Source organism: Pseudopipra pipra, chromosome 13, assembly GCF_036250125.1.
Source record: "Pseudopipra pipra isolate bDixPip1 chromosome 13, bDixPip1.hap1, whole genome shotgun sequence".
In the NCBI taxonomy this organism is placed as follows: Eukaryota; Metazoa; Chordata; class Aves; order Passeriformes; family Pipridae; genus Pseudopipra; species Pseudopipra pipra.
The window spans coordinates 15,049,399-15,070,155 of NC_087561.1; the positions used below are offsets into that span (position 1 = coordinate 15,049,399).

The window sequence follows — 20,757 nt, forward strand, 5'->3', positions numbered from 1 at the left end:
GTTTATGAGCTGCAGAAATGCTGCACTGTGTACTGCATGGTTTCTTAGATGACTTGAAATAATGGTTGGTTATTTTTTGGGGTTTGAGATGAATTAGAGACAAACCCATCCATTTTCATGTCTTTTTCAGATGATTAAATCCAATCCTGAGATGTAGATTTACTTGGTGCTTGAAGGGATAATCCACCCTTGCCCTCGTCCCAGGTGTTTTTGGGCATAGTTGAACAAGTTAGTGAAGGCAGAGGTCACAATTTTCTATTGACATTCCTTTTTCATTTCCAGGTAACATTAAGAAAACAATCTCTGGTGAAATTGCTCTTTTTTGTCATCTCAAATAAGTTACTTCTTTTCTTTAAAGCCTTTGGTTAAATTTAGTGCAGATGCCCATTGAAGTGTAGAAAACAGACCATGTATTCTAATTGGGAATTTTGTACAGAGCTGCAAAAGTTCAGATAAAGGGAAGAGAGAGAGAGAGAGCAATTAACCTCAGCTTGTTCTGTAGAAGACACTGAGACCAAAAGAGTGGAATCAGTTTGGTATTTTTAGACTGATTTGATATTTTCAAAATTGTAAGCATGCTAACTAAAAATCTGATGGACATTTAACAGAGTTTCATAAATGTCTTATTTTGGAGTAGTGTTAATTGAGTACACAATTTTTTCTACTACAGGCCTTAATTGATTTTATTCTGGAATGCTGTAAAATCTGAAGAGACCCGATGTATTTCATGTTTTTGACTATTTGAGAATGAGACATGCTTGTTGACTATGCTCTCTATGGGGTAGCAAACCAGAAATAATTAGCCTCCAGAAAATGAATTCTGAGAAATATATTTTTTTTACATACTTTTCAAAGTAGAGTTTACAGTCTAGTTGTTATATCTTTCCAATCAGAACATAATACTCCATAGTAATTTATGTATAACTTTTTAGTTTCAGTCTTCTTTCTGATCAACCAGAAAAACTGGTGCAGGTCCACCAAATTAATTACCTGCCTTCACATCAGCCAAGTCTCCTTTTATATCATCCCTGAGGAGCTGCACCAGCCTCATCTTGATCTCCCTTAACAGAGCAGGAGACTCAGATTTGGGGTTTTAATCCCTGCCTTGATTTCTGTCACATCTATACACTCGTCTTAAACAAAGGACAATCTGCTGTAAATTTTCCATATGTCCCACTGCAGGAAATGCAAATCCTTATGGAAATTCAACAAAAAGAACCAATGGAAAGGAAGGAAAGATAGCCGGCTTTTGTCTTTTCCTGGGATATATTTCACTATAGAGTTGGTTAAATGGGACCATTATTTACTTCTGTGCAGACTTTCATTTTCCTTTTCTTCTGTATATTCATGAATTTATCTTCTCTTCCCACCTTGATATAATACATTGCTCTTCTTAACAATTGAGGCCTTTCAAATACTGTCTATTTTCTTTTCCCCACAGGGAATTAAAAATCCTATGGATTCATAACTAACCAGAGTAGATACATAAAAGTCTATTTGATTTTCATGTATTTTAATAATTCCAAATATCTCAAGCATATTATGGAAGAACAAAAAAAAATAATCTGCAGGATTTTTCAAAAGGCAAGGAGAGTAATATTGTCACTGAAGTAGGTAGAGGCCTGATAGATTTAATAATGTTGAATGTGAGGCAGTTATGCTTTATTTTTTTTTATATCTCTACTGTAATCTATGTTAAAAGAAAGCGCTCCCAGCATGCAGGGAAAAAAAAAAAACCAAAACAACAAACTTTCCCCATTAAATGCTTCACTACATTATTTAAAACTCATTATTTGTAAATAAACTTTAGAGAATCTCCTTGACAGGATATAATTTATGTTGTTTTCAATTTTATTCTCTGAAAACAACATAAATTTTCAACTAATTATCAAACAGGCTAATTTATGGCTCTTTTTTTTTTCTTCAGTACCAATAAGTTTAAGCATTGTTTTAAAACTATTTGTCATACTAAGATCCTGATTCTACACAGGATTAAACACAGAAGTAGTGGTTCATACAGTCAGTTTTAAAATCTGATGCTTGGAAGAGATGTAAAGATGACCATGACTTCTTTACTAGGCTGAGTGCTCCAGTCCCAGTCAACATGCCTGTAACAGGCTTTAGCTTCTCTGTCTTGAGGTGTTTCCAAAAATTTTGCATTTTGGAACTATTAATAGTTTGCTTTTGTTCTGATAATATAATGGGCAAAAAATCAGTTTTTAGGTGTGTAAGATCTGCATCGTTAAAAGGAGTAGTTAGCTGAGTGTCAGAGGTGTACTCTAATCAAAGGTACTGGGATATTTAAGACAGAGTTTCTTAAAGGATTCTTTTCTAATATTTATTATTTTATCTACTCTATGTTAAAGATCCCTCCTTGTGGTGATGTCAACCATGAACTTCTCGTTAACCACAATTAGTCCAACAGCACATTATACCTGCAATGACTTCTCAGCAGTTAATGAAATAGTCATTGGCAAAGTCCAGTACAGGAGCTGTAGATCCTGAGTTCATAATTTCATCTTGACTGCTTGATTGTGCACCCCTCAGTGAGCCAGGATCCTTTAAGATCTGGTTAAGGAGTTATTTGCTTTATGAAGTCCTTAAGCACGTGTGTAACCACTCACTGAGTAGATGAGCTGTTCTGTCTTGGTCTCTCTGACCTTGGTACTCTGTCACAGAAATGTAATAAAAAAAGCCTGCAGTGAAAGTGGAATAGTTCAAGTAACACAAAAGAAGAATCTGAGGCCTCGTCTTGCTATATTGGTCCTGCTTTGCCATCTCGCTGCACTGTTCATAAGCAAAAATATCATCCCACAGATTACCAAAAGTCAGTTAAAAATGGTGTTTCTATTAAGGAGTTAGGAATAAAGCAGAACATTAAAATTTAAAAATCCAGTATTAGAGTATTACAGTTTTATTCAGTCAAGCTTGGCTTATTTTATACACCAAGTAAATGATTGCAAGTTAGATATCAAGACAGTTTTCTTTATCCTATTTAATTATGGCTTGATTAATATTTGATGCAGGGCTTACAGAAAAAGATTTTTTTTTCTTAAAGCAATAGAAACAAATTTTGGATAATATAGGTGTTTAATCTCTTATCAATCAACAAAATATAATCCTCCTTGTTAGTGGGTTATTCTGCCCTTTATTGTATCAGTGACAGTCTTTATACTAATATATCTAATATCTACATTGACCAGAGTAGAAATTACTGCATGCACCCTGCAATTTATAATCCACTCTACCCAACTCCTCATCAATTATTTTTACTGCAAAATGTAGTGCCAGTGAGAGGTATTTTATCTTAGTGCTGCATTCCCACTGCCTGCGGACTGCTGCTTTGAAGACTCTTAAAAGCCTCTCTATTTAATAGCAGTAGCCAGTGCATCTGCTCTCAAATTTGTTCCCACTTGCTCACATTCTGTTTTTCACAATAAACTTTCATACAGAGGTAGCAAACACATTTTGTTTAGTACCAATTTATTTCATAGTGAACCGTTCTCAAATTCTTAGCGAGACTGTGTCAAAATGCGGATTTCACAAAAAAAAAAACTGTGCACAATGTGAAAAACTAATACTTTCCTTTAAATGAATGTAACAGAATTTTCTGTAATTAAATGCTTTTAGGGGATATGATGACTATTTTTCATATCAGTGACTTTGTCACAGAATGGTTTCTTTCTGAAATCCCTACTCTGTGAGAACTTCCCACCAAAGAAATAAAAGTACAGCAGTGGACAATCATGACCCATGTCATAAACATTTAATCACCCCATTTTCACAGAAAAGCTCCCCTAACAGGCTGCAATAAATTGTTTGTGTACGTGGTGACTTATAAATATGTTAAAGCCAATGTATAATTGGGAAAAAAGAATCTGTTTTGAGACTAATCATATTACAAACATTTGTGAGACATTGCTTAAATCTCTGTGATTTCTTCATGAAGTTGTTTGAGAGACTTGACTGTATTTTTCTTTTTCTATCTGTTAAATTATCTGTAACTGTCTGTAGTCATGAATCTCTTGTATGATTTTGAATGGGAAGAATTTTCAGGGATTGTGCTGAGCTGTATCGTCTGTCTCATATTTGTGCAGGTTAATCCAGAATCCTCTTTTCAGGGCTGGATCTCCACCCATGGGCTGGATGAGGGAAATGGAATAGGTTTTGGCTGGTCCCTTGCTTTTCTTATTTTATAGAGAGTACGAAATCAAAGAACATTACAAGCTCTCTCTTGCCACCAATATACTGCCCTTGGCCACAACTAATCCAACATCTAGTTTGATGTACTATAGAAACCAGAAAAATAAACCTCTTTTATATTAAAGTCTTTGTGTCTCTTCTTTTTTTGATGGAAACTACAAATTCTGAGGTTTGCTTTTTGACAAATCTGATTCCTTTAATTCAGAAAGATGTTCTTTGTGTTTTTCATATCTATCTGTGTCCACGCTTCTATTCGGACTGTGGATTTCTTAAAACTCACGTCTCATACATGTTTCCTTAAAAATAAACTTTGAGCGTGGACAGTGAGTGAACTCATTCCATTTATAGACTCTGGAGGTTTGTGTTTGTTCTGGAAGATTTAATATTTGGCTGTTGAGTATTGGTAAGAGTGCAGTGGCTGTGTTTTTCTAATCCAGGTCTGTGTTTCTCTCCCAGTGGCTGCATTATAGACTCTACATTCTGCATAAATCCCACCTTCTTATGTCACTGTTCTTTTGGTAAGTGAAACCTTGAGCAGCCTTTGCATCTGAAGACCTTGTTGGCTTTCTTTTTTTTCCTTCTTTTCCATATGTTTGCCAGAGCTTTTTGTATTCCAGCATCTGCCTTCTGATCACACACTGTTTGTGCTTCAAATAGGGAGCTGACCTTATTCAAGGTTGCAGACAATACCTGGCATATGGTAGCTACATCATGGTTTGTTACCCCCCTCAGCTCTGCCAAAGCACCCAGAAATCATTTGGGTATTGACCAACACAGGTGAAGTGGTGTCAGGAAGATTACTTTTCTATTTAGGGACATGTCAGCTGTTAGATTTGCTCGACCACTCTGTTTTCTGACTTATATGAATGTGGTAATGGCACAAATTAAAAGGAAAGAAATCTTTAGGAGAGATGAGTTTTGAAGACTGGATAGCTCTTCTCTTGATTATGTAGGTCAGTCCTTTAGTAGATGCAGTATGAGATGTAGCTTCAGTAAAAATGTACCTTCTTTTATCCCTAAACAGCACATGATAAAACCATGACATCTCACCTTTTTTTTTTTTATGGACTTGAAACATTTGTAGGGCTTCAAATCTGCATTGAGGATATTTTATCTATTTTATCTTTCAGATGTTGTTATCTCATCAGATATATGATGTAATGCAGAGCTGGCTTTGACTAGGTTTTCTTGAGGTTGGGGTTTTTTGATGAGGTTTTCTTGATAGGAACTAAATCTGGGTTCAGCAAAAAGTTTGTTGGATTTTCAATATCAATACCATTAGAAGAAGTTAGGTCAGAATAATGTGTAATGGGAGAGGAGTAGAGACAGGAACTATAAGAAAAAGAATGCAAAGATGGAAGAGTGTAGTTTGGAAGCCAAAGCATGAAACAATGTGTGAAGGAGAAATTTTATTTTATCCTTTATAAGAGGAAATTAATAATGTGGTGGTGTTATAAGAAAAAAATAGTCTTTATATAAAAATCCTGATATGAAAGGTGCTGGAAGAAGCCACTTGTAGCAAATTGCAGATTTTTATTGGTCTAAATAGCCCAGAGGTTGTACTATCTCCTGCAAACTTGAGCTTTTGTGACTTCATTAATTATCAGTGAAAGAGGTGCAGGGGATCCCTGAGTGAACATGCAACAAATAACAATTTGTACTGAGTATCAAGTTCTGTGTTGGTTGAAACCATGTTTATTCTTAGTTTGAGTTGACTGTGCAACCCTCTTCACACTTTCTGTTTCTATTGTATACAGCAGCAGCTCTTGCAGAAGCAGAACTAAGTGGGACATGAAAAATCCAGCTTTGGATTTAATTATTTGTTTTTAATGCCAACTTGTGGTTGTTGTATTTCTTTCTGTGAATCACATGAGTTAGTTTTATGTGTGCTCACCTTTTGGGAGGATGAAACCCGAGTTATAGGTGTGGGCAAATAATTTTAAGCACCTTAAAATTTTCACCATGGAAAAATGAAATCACTGTAGTGATTATTAGGGACTGCAAGCACACCAATTCTATATTAATACACCAATATAATTACTTTGTCCTACTCCTTTCTTTGTGAGCAACTAGTAGGTGGTAAGTAATCTCTTTTTAAGCTATTTTCCCCTCAATATGTCAGAGGAATTATTTGAAATAATTATGAAAGAGACATAGAATATAAATGCCAGAATAGATGTAGATGGGAAAATATTACTACAGAGGGGTTTTGTAATATGTTGGAAATGTCATTTATGGTTCTGTTTTAATGAATGGGTAATTAGTTGGCTGAACATCGGCTCACTTCTTAATGAAATCTTAGTGGATTAACTCTATGCCTCATTCATATTATCCTAAAGAATTTTTCTGCCCTTTTTATAATGAATAATCTTTTTGTAGTATACCAGTATGAAAAAAGAGAATGTAGAAAATTTGTACTTTTGTGCTGCTAAGTAAATTTGGAGTCTTTTTAAAAAATACTTAAAATACATATGGTGGTGCTGTTACTATACTTCTTTCTGCAGAAACAACCTACTTGGATGTTAATTCTTACACCTTCATTTTCTGGTTTTGTTTAATTATATTTTTGGTTTTGTTTAATTATATTTTTATATTTGTTATCATATCATTGGGTTTTATTCTCCCTTTATTTGCCTATTAACGTCATTTAAGAGTTTTCACCTTCAGGTATCCAGGTTCCTTTGTTGAAGGATCCCTCCTGTTCCACATAGCTGTGCTTGCAGGACAAGAACAGACCATTCTGCTTCTTGCATTTCTCAGCCCCATGGATTGAATCCAGAAAACTGTGCTTTTGCTATTGCACACAGTTTGGACAAAACTGTTGGTTTATGGTTGTCAGACCTCTTAAACCTGTCTCTTATCTGTGCTATCAACTGGACAATCCTGACAAATTGCATTCCTGAGCTTTCAGGTTTGGTTAGGAGGCTGAATTTGGAGTTTATGGCTGGTATAGTGCAATTATACCTTAAATTTTTCCAGGTTCAGAGTAGGAAGTATGTAAAGTTACATAAAATCAAATACTTATAACACTTCAGATTGTCTCTCAATTTAAATGTTGATTTCAAAACCTTTGTATTTTGAATCCTATAAAACTTTAAAAATCTCAAATACAGATGTTGAATGTTGAGCCTCCCTAAAAGTACACAAAGAAAAATCAATTCGACTCTTTGCTTTTCCTTATACATGAACCTGTTCCTGTATGAAATATGTTTATTTTCACAAAAGCTTTTAACATGTAAACTCTTATTTTTGCCTTTGTTACTGTACATGACATTTTTGTTATATACATTCACTTTACACTTAAGTGTTTTCCAAAATGTTTTTCTGGTTATCTAGAAGTTTACCAAGACTTAAAAATAAATAAATTTAAAAAAAAACAACCAACCAACAACAGCAACAACAACAACAACAACAACAATAACAAAAAAAAAAACCCAAACCAAAACAAAACAAAAAAACCCCAAAACCTAAAAAAAACCCAAACAAACAAAAAAACCCACCCCCATTTAATATTCAATTAAATATATAAACATATATCTGTTAGTTTTACTTAAAAAAAAATACTTTTAATTTTCTGAATCAGCACCAGATACTGCTGCTTGTTACATTATAACTTTCTGTAGCTTTATGTGCTTAGAAAAAACAAGGTTTCAGCTAAAATAACTTGGATTTGTAATTTGTTTTAATTTTCTTTTATTTACTGTCTAGCAAAGTGCTATTTGCACTGAAATTTGACATCTCAGCTGAACCATTATATTCAGCTGTAATTAGAATAAACTATCTGCATGAATTACTGTACATTGGGTTTAGAGATTTGTTTGGAGACAACCATTTCTTACCAAAGCACAGACAGCAATTTGCTGTCTAACTTTGTACATTTGCAAAATACATTTAGTGTAAAATTAATTAGGTCATTAGAAACCTATTATCTTGTCTCAAAGAAACTGATTTTAAAAGTAAGTATGTTTTCTGTGAAAGGTGACAACTTTGCATTCAAATCTAGTTGTGATTCATTCTTCAGGTTTTGTTCTTGCTTTTCTTCATCAAAACAGAGAGGCATAAAAGCAGGTTAGAAGTAGCTCTCAGTATTGTGGTAACATTGAAAAAAAAAATAATTCTTTAAAGGTCACCTTTAGTGTTTGATGACATTCACTGAGTAGTGTCCAATCCTGGAAAAATAGCATTTTCCCTCCATTTTAAGAGTTGTCCAAATACACAGTGGAATTTTAGTTAGTTCTGCAGTGTTCAGAACAAGTGCAGAAGTCAGGCTAATAGGGAAAGGTGTGTCTGTGAACTACACAAGGAAGGGTTTTTTTAAAATTAAACTGAATACTCCTTGTGACACCTGAATTGCAGCTCTAACCTGAAGCTTTTCTTGTCTCTACAGTCATGTCTCCATTCTGAAGAAAACAACCCTTGGTGAGTGTCATAGATTAAATTCGTTTATGATTTCCAATACATGTTTGAGCATTATCTGTAGTAAATTTTCAAGAAGAGAAAGAAAATCTGGGGAGTTCCTGGTGGTCTGTTCTCAGCTATATTTTGTCTCACATACTGGGTTTGTTCTCTTTCCATACTGCTGAATTGCCTAGAGACAAATTGGCCAGTTTATGCCTTACACCAAGATTGACATTTTTATGGTGCCCAGAAGACAGAGTTTTAAAATTCTACTGTTTGAAAAATTGTCCTGATATTGGAGGGGAACAATCCATGGTTCTGTGAAAGGAAGGCCATAGTATGCAACTGAGGAAGAAATAGTTTACCTGTTCAAAAAGTGGTTGAACTGAGGTCTTCTGAGCTGCTTAAGAAATCTGGGCTCCTTGGTTCCATCTGATAGAAAAAAATGCTCTCACATTAGCGTTAAAGCTTGGACTAACAATAAGTCTCTGAGTGTATGCTGAGTTTAATACACAAACCATTTCAGAATACAATCCCCCCTTTTTTTTTTATTTTTGAGTAATTGTAAAGGATAGCTGTTTGTTTTACTTCTGTAGCTATCTCTTAGCTTTCCTCACTCTTCCTACCTCCAAATTATGACCTGACTTTTAAAAATGTATAATAATTCCAATCTTGAATATTTTGAAGCTCCTGCTGACCAGTAATGATGAAGGAGAAATGACTCCTGTCTTGTGGGTAAACTCTCTGATGGAAGCATCTTACAGCTCTGTCAACCTAGAGAAGGCAGGGGACTATTTCCTAATCCTTGCTTTCAGGCCCAGGTGATGCTTCTGTCCCCATGATACCTTCTGTCCCCTGCAGCTTGTTCTTGTAGTCACCGCTAAATCTTTTGCTGACTGATTCCTTCCAATAGATTCCTTCACCCTGTCCCAATGGTTTCTTTAGTATCTCCCTCATTCTGTCCATTTCCAAAACAGATTATCTGTAAAGAAATTGTCCCATAATGAACCAGTCCTCCATGCAGGATTTTCCTTTTCATGCTCTGCAATGCTTTCTCTCCACCCTTCAAAGCAGGGAACTCAGTGTAGACCCTTTTCCTCCCCAAACATGCTGTAGGCAATTTAACCAATTTCACTTCTCAACCAGATTTTTTTTTCAGTACATTTCTCTGTGCTTTCTTTAAAGCCACCTGCCTAGTTTTCCCTCTCTTTTGGAAACTACCCTGCTGGGAGTCTGAATGCTGCTGATCATACAGGCAGGATTCAATTCAGAAAAACACAGCAAGCACAATTTACCTTCCAGCTTCCATTCCCTGTGTTGTGTCAGGGTTTTGTTTTTGCTTTCAGTGAATGCACAACCTTACCACAAATATTGTTTTGGCTGTCTTTAAAACAAGGAAAATTTTCTTTTCATATTTTATATTCTAAGTGTTTAGCACAAAACCCTAATAGACAAGTCCAGTAGCACTCTCAGCTTGGCAAGGAATTATTTTACAATCAGACTACAGTATGTCAAGAAACTGTATAGGATAAAGGAGAAAAATAGCCATACCTCATCTACTACCTCTGTTCTGAGTCAACAGACTAGAGAAAGAAGCAAAAACTATCAGGCTTTAGTAAGAACTGTCCTGAAGGAGCTGCTTCAAGCCCCGGTCCATTGAATGTGGAATTCCATGGAGTTACAAGCACAAGGCAACTTCCTTTTCAAGTAAAGGAAGGTTTTTTAGAGCAATCTGATGAGAGTTGAATTAATTCATCTTAGTCCTTAGATATTTATTAAAGGTATCTTTATAGGCACCTGTATTTTAATACTCTTTTTCTGATACACTGTGTCTTCAAATACTGAAACACTGAACTCCAGTACAAGTACAAATGCTTCATAGTTGGAAAGTGCATAATATTGATATAATCAAAACTTGGGCCCCTTCTAAGCTTTCTCAGGGTAAGATGCAGCAGACTGACAGTGACTTCACAATTTTGCAGTGTAAGTTTATTTGACATAATATTCATCTGATACGTTACAAGCTAAAATATCATTTCTGCAGAATAGTCAGAATACAGTTAATTAGCAAAGCGCTGACCAGGCATAAACCCAGATCTCTCTAAAATGGGAAGATGACAGTAAGCTGATCCTGCAAGTTTACTATGTTTTTAATTGTCTGCTTGTGGCAAGCTTGCCCAATATTGATGTGTTTGCATGGTGCAGGCACCAATAGGTATCCCCAATATGTCCCCCCAGAAACCTGAGGTAAACCTGACTTCAGTTGTGCAGACAAAATGCTGTACATCCTGCATAAGCCACATTGTTGGGATTTTTGTTGGGTTTTGTGTTTGTGGTTTGTTTTTTTTTTTTTTTTTTTTTTAAGGCATCCTTGGTAAAAGGTCTTAAATACCTGAATTCATTCAGCTAATCTCAGGGAGGCAGAAGATCACCGGAATTTTGCTTTGTCCTTTCAAAAAAACCCACAGATTTTGCTGACAGGCTTCTGCTCCCAGCTTGCAGTAATTGGTGGCAAACACAAAGCTAATTCCTTATTACACAGTATTTTCAGGGGGTTAATGGCTAAGCTGTTGAATACAAAATAGTAAGCCAATGAAGTGGCTCCTAGGAGAACAAAGATCAGTAATTCACATTCTCCAATGCTGCATTTCTGGTTTGTGTTTCTTATCTCTGTTCTCCTTTTTGTAGATTCCCTTTATGTAAAGTAATGCATAACTAAAAGCTGTCAATAGTAGGTTGACATAGAACACAGTGAAGATTTGGTTATTGATATCCAAGTTCTGTATGTTCATTTGTGTCTGTAGCTGTTAGGAACTCATAGTGTAGAAGAATTTTTAAAAGGGGAGACCTGAGAAAAATGAGTTATTTCCAGCAGTAGAATGGACATTTCACTTAGAGGAGGAGAATGAGAGAAAATTTAACACTTTTATCAAAGTTGTCTAGCTGCAATAAAAGAAACTCTCACCCTTTTTACCATAGAGTAGGTGAAAATAAAGATGGAGAGCTGTTTTTATTCCCTTTGTTTTCCCTTTTTATTGAAATCCTCATTTTCAAATTAGGATAATAGCATTGTATTCTTCCTTAATTGTGTATATTTAAGTCTCTTCATCTGAGGGGGTTTGTGTTAGCACAAAGAAATCTGGCTGGAATGGAGTTTTCTCTTACATCATCATGGGTGAGCTTTGTAATCTGAACTAACGTGCTCTTATTGCAATGACTCCTCCCACCCCTACTTGCATCTTTACTTCTTTCAGAAAACCAATAATAAAAATAATGACAAGAATACAGAGAACCAAGATAGCAAGACTCTGAAGACTTTGGATCTTGAGTGCATCTTGAGTTTTATGGCCATTCACTTAGTAGTGTGTGTTGTAAAGAAGTAAGGTGAGCTCCTTAGAGAACCCTAAGAGAACTCCCACTCATTTCAGAACTTTATTCCTAAGGTACTAAGTTCCCTCTGGATTCTTTTACATACAGAAGGGCTACCAGTTCGTGTTCCATGTCAGCTGTGCACAGCTCTGTCTTTCTAGAGTTCATAATCATTTATCACATTTATAACAGCTTGGAATGTAATGGAAGGTGGTTAACACATGGTTAGTTATTCTGCTTACAGGGTGGAAGGGAAGGTTTGGGAAGGTCTGGGAAGGGAAGTGAAAGGAAGGTTTGGGAAGGGGAAAAGAGAGACAGAGTACAGCTTCTCTAGTCTACTTATCTGAATCATATTTGAATTGATTGCTTTGCCATGGACATGAGAATTAGCAAGGAAGAGAAGGCAACATCCTTATATGTTATCTTAAGAGATGAAATAAAAGCTATATAAAAGGGTTTGTTTTCCTTTATTTTGGCTTTTGTGCCAAGTAGTGCATAGGAGTTGTATTCTCCATATTTTCTCTCAGTGCTTGGGGGCTTTTCTCTTACAAGGATAGTAACATGGTATTAAAAAGAGACAAGATAAATCTTGCAGAATGTCAATGGAAACTACCTCTTCTTGCCTCTTCAGGGGTTATCAACGAAAGGAATTGTGCAGGGAGCAGGAGTGCACTGCACTTCAACTTTCTAGACTGTAGGAAGTTACAGTCATGATATTTTTCAAATCAGAAATAACCCCTTTTAATTTTATGGTACATCTGAAGCTGGGGATGTGGAATGGAGAGAGCTGCACGTCCAACAGCTGAAGCAGCACCTTTAGCCACTGCACTGCCATCTGTTTATTGTTTTGTTTGTGGGGGTCGATGCAGCTGTGTGAGAGAGGTTGGGTTATTTATGAATAGCAATGCTAACAAATTAATGACATAACAAGCCTGCTGCAAAGGCACTGACCTTTTGAAAGCAAGAGCAGTAGCACAAAAAGGTTGACTTTATTAGAATCTATTAGATGTTTTCACAGCCAGTCCCAAGGGTGGAATTTCAGATAAGCGAAAACTGCAGAGCACCTGATGAGTCATTAAGAAGGTAAACCCCATTTCATGAGAAAAATTGTATATCTGATAGCAAGATCACATGTATGAAGAGTATCTTCACTGTTCTAAATGCTTTATGTTAATTTGAGCAAAATGTTTAGGGGTTTGGGCTTTGGTTTTGGTTGGGTTTTTTTGGTGTGTGTATGCAATAAATATTTCCAAATACTAAAATTAGGGTGAGTTGCCATTTTTAAATCAGTGTACTGTCCCAGAATGATTTTGGAGAGCTTCCCAACTGACTCCTCTACAGGTTGTTGTTGTCAGCTGCCAGACCTCGGGCTGCTTTTGTCACTTTTATCCTTATGTCTTTTTTTTAACCAGTATAATCCACAGATTTAATGTGGTGGGTAGGTTTTATTTTGGTTGTTGGGTTTTTTTGTTTGTTTGTTGGGGGGGGTTGAATTTTTGTTTGTTTCATTTGTTTGTTTGTTTTTATGAGCATCGTCCTTTAGTGTATTTGCTGAGTAGAAAAGGGATGAAGGTATATGAGAGCTCTTGAGGATATTTAATACCCTTAAATACTTGGTTTTGAAATTTCTGATGATTTGTACTTTGTCAATTTGACTTAAAATTACTGCTCATACTATTTTCTGTTGGAAAATACCATATTCTAGGGCAATAGAAAGTTCACTGTGATGTACTTTTTTCTGACATTCTACTGAATCATTTGTCATGTATCCTGTTATGGATGTGTGATTAGTACTTGTAAGAACAGTTTTGTGTGTCACATTTCAATAGTCCTTTTCTCCTCCAGTCCTGTTTCTGACGAAGTCTGTGAGAATACAGACTTGGATTTTGAACTTCACTACCATCATTATCTTGAATTTCCATATGGAAATTGCTTTTCAGAACTCCAGCTGAGCCTTTGGGATGCCCCTTCTAGTTCTGTGTGCATTTTCAAGTGAAGTGAAAGCCTGCTTTTTGTTTCAACAGTTATTTTTGGGTAGCTGAAATGGAGAAAAGATGATGTAGATATATCTATTTCTATATATTTTATAAAAAATAAACTTGACAATGAAGGAAGTGAAAGAATATGATTTGTGGCTCGTCCAAAAAGATGTTTTAACCCTTAAAAGTGTCATGCCTATTGAGCAAATAAATGTCTGCTTTTTTTCCTCACCGAATCAGTTAATGGAAACAATTAGGATGCCTATTTTGTGTGATGATCATGGATGAGTAGATTCCCAATATTGGACCCAAAAAAGAAAAAAAAACCTGCATTTTGTTTACCTTCCTGAGATGATCAGTGCTTTCAGAATGCAAGGGTCACTTTCAAAGCTGTTATGAATATTAATGGACTTGAAATGTCTTAGAAATATTTAGGGCAACTAAAATTCCACAAGGATCAGTTTATTCATTATTTCCTGACTCCATAGGATAATAATGTTGATTTTTTACTAAACAACAAGTCAGTGTGCTTAAATTCAGTCAGATTAAGTTAGTTGAAAAGTTTATCTGCTTATATGTGTAATTCTTTCATGGAAGTTTAAGGCAATAAGAGGGATGGCTTGTTAAGCCATAGTGGAGTAGAACACACTTCATGGGAATTGTATTGTTGGTTATTCATTTAATTTTTCAAAATATCACGGATGCTTTTCCTTAAAATCTGACACATCTAAAGCTTAAAAGTGTTTGCTAAATATTTTACAATCTGGGTAAGGAAAGTTTACAGGATGGTGAACAAAACCACTAACATTCCTTACACATGCATTCAGCAGGACTTGCAAGATAAAGGGGTAAAAAAAAAAGCACAAGAGACCCTTGAGCTTAGTTTTCATGAGGAAGGAAGCCCATGAATTACCTGAGCCATGTGGGGGTAAATGAGGCAGAGCTGCTTCGCTTTTGGATTTTTATTTCAGAGATGGGGCTTGTAGTAAAAGACTACTTGTATTCAGGGGTTTTTAAGTCATTTGAGGATAAAAAGTAAAAAAAAATTTGCATAATAAGAGTTCCCGGTGAAATGTGAGAAAAGGTGAAATCTCACAGAAAATGTGAAAATAAACCTGTGAGAGGTAAAAGACTGAAATGAGCCTGGAATAGTGTTTTTCTTTATTCATCCTGGTGTTCTCCTCCAAAAGAATGGAAAGATTGACTCTAAAGTCACAGCAAATGTGACTGATCTGATGTTGTTGTATCAACAGCACAATGGTGCATAATCCACAGATTGGGTGGTTCAGGATAACCAGACAAAACACACATTACCTGTCACAGGAGAAACCTTTGGGTTTAAACAAATGGTAAATATTGTTTCAACTGAAACACAGTTCAGGCAAAGATCAGGATTATAAACTCCCATTTGAGGAATGGTGCTCTTATTGTGTATTATTGTCAAGAATAGAATGACTTCAACAGAGACAAGACAGCTTGATTTAACTTCATATAAACTTCTTAGTGTATTGCATTCATTAATCTTGGATGTTATCTCTAAAAATAGCACTTGAAAGTGCCTATCAATTAGATTTTATGACATGAAAATGTCATTTCTGAAAGAATCGGATATTCTACGAGATATGACAGCGCCCAGAACCAAATTGGGAGCAAAACATTTCTATCTTTCCCTTAGGCATGGGATGAACTCTTGCTTTGGATATAGGTTAACTTATATAGACTTAATAGCTGGTTCATTTTGTTTGCTTTGGTGTTGGTTTGTTTGGTTTTTCTTTTGACTGATTTCAAGGTCATTAAAATACCATTCAAAAGGTGTCTCAAATTTCAATTGCCTGGTTTTGTACAACAGATTAAAGTCAGGAATGAGAGAGACTGTAAATCAAGCAGAATTATCGTAAATGTGTGTAATTTATAATGTAGTAGGAAAGATAGGAAAGATATTCTGAAAAGCGATTTCTTGTGGGCATATGGTAAATTAACATTAAAAAAAACCCCTAAGCACATGTTTGTGTTAAAATTTATAAAGGATGGTTAAGTCGTAATAAAAAGATATCATTGTAATAATATTGCAACTGTAATAAGGATATCAGGTGCTGTACACTCAGTGAAAGCAAAATGTGGTGGAAGTCATCTAGATTGGATCCTTTATGCAGTACAAATATTTTCAGTCATTAATGGCTTCCTATTATTGTATTGAGTCCCAGCTCAGTGTACATGGAACTGAGGGTCGTTGAAGGTACACAGAACTGAAGCCAAAAACTTCTCTCCTTGAGTTTTACTGGGATTTTGATTTAACTGCAAAAGAGTTCTAAAGTTGCTGATATTACCTGAGGTCTGTGAATTTGCTTCTGTTCACTTACACTCTTGCATTTGGTGTTCAAGTGTATTTTAGGCTGGAATTCAGCACACAGAAGACCACAGCTGTGAGCAGTCCAGCAGGTTGGAGCTGGCTCTGCTGAGAGATTAATGCAAATAAATGCACTGGTTCTCCCTGGTCAAGCTTTTTACAGTTCATCTGTTTGCACTGAATACAATGGTTAAAAAAATAGTAAGTAAAAATTACTTTATAATGTTGAAGTTAAAGTTGTTTTTTTTTCCAGCTAAATCTTAATGTGAAAAAGAATGATGTCTTTTTCTTGCCTATGCTATAATTTTTACCATACTGGATCATCTCAGCTGTTCTCAACTTCCTCTTAAACTGAGGGATTTTATGTTTCTTTTTTTTTAAAGATAACTAAATAAAACTAGAAATCCATTCAGTGAAGTTTTGGAATGAAACAATTTTCATTCTGTGTTCTCTGCTTACACATATGCTGGAGGAGGAGGATTCTTTTGGCAAGTGAGGGAAAAAAGAACTGAATTTGCAGGAGTCTCTCGGTGCTCCCAGTGCATCAGATGATGAGCTACTTGCAAAGTCTTGCTGAAAGTGAACCTGCAGGTGCATCTCCTCACTCAGACTCTAATTTTGTGATTTTGTTGGAGTCCAACAGCACTTGGGAAATGGCATTGCCATTGCAATACAACAGGGTGTTGTGCTGTTCAGGGCAGGATTTGGTTCAGTCTTTCCTGTGATCAGATTTAAAGCTGCAAAAGCTTGAAGAAAAGCTGCCTGGCCAGCACTTGCTCACTGAGGATTTTTCTTTCAAAGCTTTTGTATCTACTGAGAGTTAAATGGGGGTCAGTGGAGAATTTAAAGTTGAGAATTAATTAGAGTAGGGTGAAGCAGTAAAACACTTGGTGGAGGAAATCATTGAGGACATCAGTGAAGGGCAGAGAAGTAAAATATTAAAAAGAGGTAAGTTATTGTAGAAAATATACTAAGATGAGACTGTGAGAGTCCCATCTAGTCATTCTTAGCATGAAATAATATGTTAGAATTATATGTGTCAAGTACATAAGATTATGGTCACTCACTACTTGAAAATAGTGGCAGAAATATCTGTGTGATCTGGTAATACACACTCAATAACTGAATTGGAGAGAACTTATTTTGCTAATAAGTCAACACATTCTTTAGAAACTAAAGGGAAATAGAAAGCCTTTAAAAATTTTACTTGAATATTTTACAGAATAACACAGCTAATATTGTACCTTACTATTAATTAACAACCCCAAATTTGGTTATCAGGTGGAATCTTGGCACCACTGAGAGTGATGGTAAAAATTCTGTTGTCATATTGGGAAAATAATTTTATTGGGAGAATAATTCCTACTTTTAATCAGTTTTTGCCAGATATATGGTGCCTTTACCAGTGCCTTTGCACATTCCTTTTTTTTTTCATCTTGAATTAATCTATCACACTAGAACATGTTGTGAATGTCAAAGGATACTGTATATAAGCATACATAGTGATACAGAAGGAATTAGCATATTCTCATGAAAGATAATAATGTAGTGTTAGGAAATCAGTCCTAGACATGTCAATGATGAGTGACAGGAACTCACATTGCACTGGATAGGCAGATGTTATGAATAATAGTTTGCTTAGTGAGTGTAGACATTTCTGTGTCTCAGCTGGGCCTGCAGGTTTCAAAGGAAGGTCTCAAATGCTTATTTTTCTTTCTATTGCATCTTGATTAGTTTGATGCAAACTGAAGATTGGAGGGAGATGATATGGACTGTGCTAAAGGAACTGAAGATGATCAGTAAATGTAGTCTTTCAGCAATTCCTCTCCCCAGTCATCCTTTAAGCCAATATAGCTGTGGCTGGATTTGTAGAATGTTTTAAAGCCCATCTGCACTCACACCTGAGCCCAAGCTGAATGTACTTACTTAATCTCATGTAGACTTGATTTATATGGTGGTAGGTGACGAAAGAGTGAACTGGGAAAGAATTTAATTCTAGTCCTTGGCATGTTGCCATTAGTAAAAAAAGAAAAACAAAAAAAAAAACACCTCAAAATGTGGTGTCCTGTTGTGACTCTTTATTTCCCTTCACCATAGGACAGCTTTCTGGATTCCTCTCCCTTCTTTCTTGTGAAATGGAAGACACTATCACAAGACAACCTCTAATGGAGTCTCTTCTGAATCCTGCCATCAAAAGGACACTGATTTCTGACTTCCAAAGCTCCCTCTTGGAGACTTTCTTGTATTAAATAATATTTTGAGGAAAACTAGCTTTTGAATGTCACAGTGTTGCTTATTAGTGGTTGGTAGGTGTCAATGTGCTAATAGATACCTAGACTTCAAAAAAAAATCAATAAATCTCAGCAGCAAAGAGAAAGTTTTGCTGTTTGCATTATTCTGGCTGCAGCACAGTGGATCTGAGGAACCCAGGGGTGGGAGAGAGAAATGATGCTTTCAATAAGGAATACTAGTGGGAGAAAAGGGAGGGACAGGAATAGTGTCTGCAAAGAAAATATAACAAGAAGAGAGCTTTTAGCTCAGCCAGGATCACACAGAACATGGAAAGGATGCAAAGGCAGACCACAGAACTGATGAAAGCAAAAATTCTTTCAGTTCTTCTTAGTGAACTGTAAAAGATGTATTGGAACCAGAAAGCCATTGAAAAGTCATTTCATTGACATCCCAAAGGAGAAGACCCATCTTGAACAGGTGTGGTAAGCACTTAACCCATTTTATTTTTGTATTTTTCTCTATCATATGCTTCGTTTTCTTTCACTGACAGCGGTCATTGTTCTCACACCTGCTCTGATGTGACAACAATATGTACAATAAAACCTTGCCAGGGAGTTTATAAAGCTTTTTTGGTAAACTTGTGTGCTTGATGTTAGCAAAAAGTGAAAGTAGTACCACTATTTCTTTATTACTTCAATCAAGTAAAATATTAATTAATATTTTGAATATGATAAGTAATGGTGCTTGTTCTTTCTTCCTCCCTCAAAATTAAAGATGCATTGCATCAGTGATAATCTTGATAAAAAAAATAATCTCTTTTTATGAAAGTCTTTTGCTGTTTAAGCAGAGGAATGGATTCAGAGTGAATAAAAGCTTTAAATCTGTTATAAATGTTTTCGCTTTTTTTACGACCCAACATTACAAAGCCAGTAGACAAAGTAATAAACTCTGTGTGTTTCAAGTATTCTACACTCTCTTCTGATTATCCAAGTGTAGCTTTATTTTCCTATTCATTTGTTGTCAAGGAATTCAGAGTCATTAACAACTGATGTCTGAAGGTGCCATCAGCCCAGTGACTTGATGGTGTCAATAAAATTTGTACAAGGCTCCAATCTCAGAAACTACTGCATTGACTCAGTCTAAATAATGTAATATTACCTGAGACAGTAAACCAAGACCATTTAGGGAATCTTGTTAAAGAACAAGTAAAATGCTAAGAAATTTTATTTTCTAGAGGGAGATAAAAGTCTGGAGATGAACAAAGATTATGTCTGACCTCTGAGATTTCATGGCAGAGCATTTTTATTGACCAGTTCTTTTTAACTGTGGTGGCAGAACCGGGGATATGGTGTTTGTCAAGGCCTTGCCAACTCATGCTGTGTTGTGTTTCTTTGCCTGCAGCTAAGTTTATTGCTCACTCAAAGCCTAAAATAAATAATAAAATAGAGCGAATGTAATCTTGGAAAAAAACAAAAAAAACCCAAGAAATTGGACTACGCAGTCTACTAAGGCTTTCTGAATAAACATGAATCCAAACACTTGAATTTAAACAAAATACTATTCCTATTTCTGTAAATGATCCATCTTTCTCACACAAAGAATTAAAAAGTATTAAACTCTCTTATTAAAGAGCTCATACTGTGGGATTCTAATGATCTTTCAATATTTTGTGACCTCAGAAACCTCTTCTTTTCTAAAGAAAGCTGTTGAAACTTAAAACAAGCTCCCTCATGCACATCTGCAAACAAGTCAAAATAAACCTTTGCTTAGATGACTTTTGGTTTAGGACTATCAAAATTTTCCATTTTAGTTTAAAATCTTTAGTTCTTTAGATGAAATAACTTGAGTTCTTTAGGTGAAACTGGATGAACAAGAAAAAGCCAACATCCATGGCAGCAATAGTCAGGTTTTCTCATATGAAGAAGAAGCTTCTTATCAGTTCCTTGTTTCCATTTGGCTTCAGATTTAGCAGAACAGCATTGTTAAAATATGCTGTTCATCTCTGCTTCTAGAAGATCAGTAGATAAGACTAAGCATAATAAAAATAAAAGATATTGTATTTCTGGGGTAGGGGATGAAACCACTAAGCGTAACCACTCAGGGCATATGACCTGAGCTTTGCCTTTGAATTCTGTTGTCACAAAACCAAACTCAGAAAAAGGAAAAAATCCAGCCTTTTGAGGTATGATTACTTAAGCATTTTGCCAAAAGAAGAGTATAAATATTATA

General features: G+C 35.6%; 1 long non-coding RNA gene across 1 annotated transcript in view; it reads left to right on the plus strand.

The window, feature by feature from the left end:
• Positions 1-20,757, plus strand: part of LOC135421533 (uncharacterized) — a 63,023-nt gene that overhangs the window by 31,177 nt on the left and 11,089 nt on the right. The window contains exons 6-8 of the long non-coding RNA XR_010434057.1: positions 8,591-8,622; positions 16,332-16,497; positions 18,394-19,005. This is a non-coding gene — a long non-coding RNA (uncharacterized LOC135421533). The remainder of the gene's footprint in view (positions 1-8,590; positions 8,623-16,331; positions 16,498-18,393; positions 19,006-20,757) is intronic.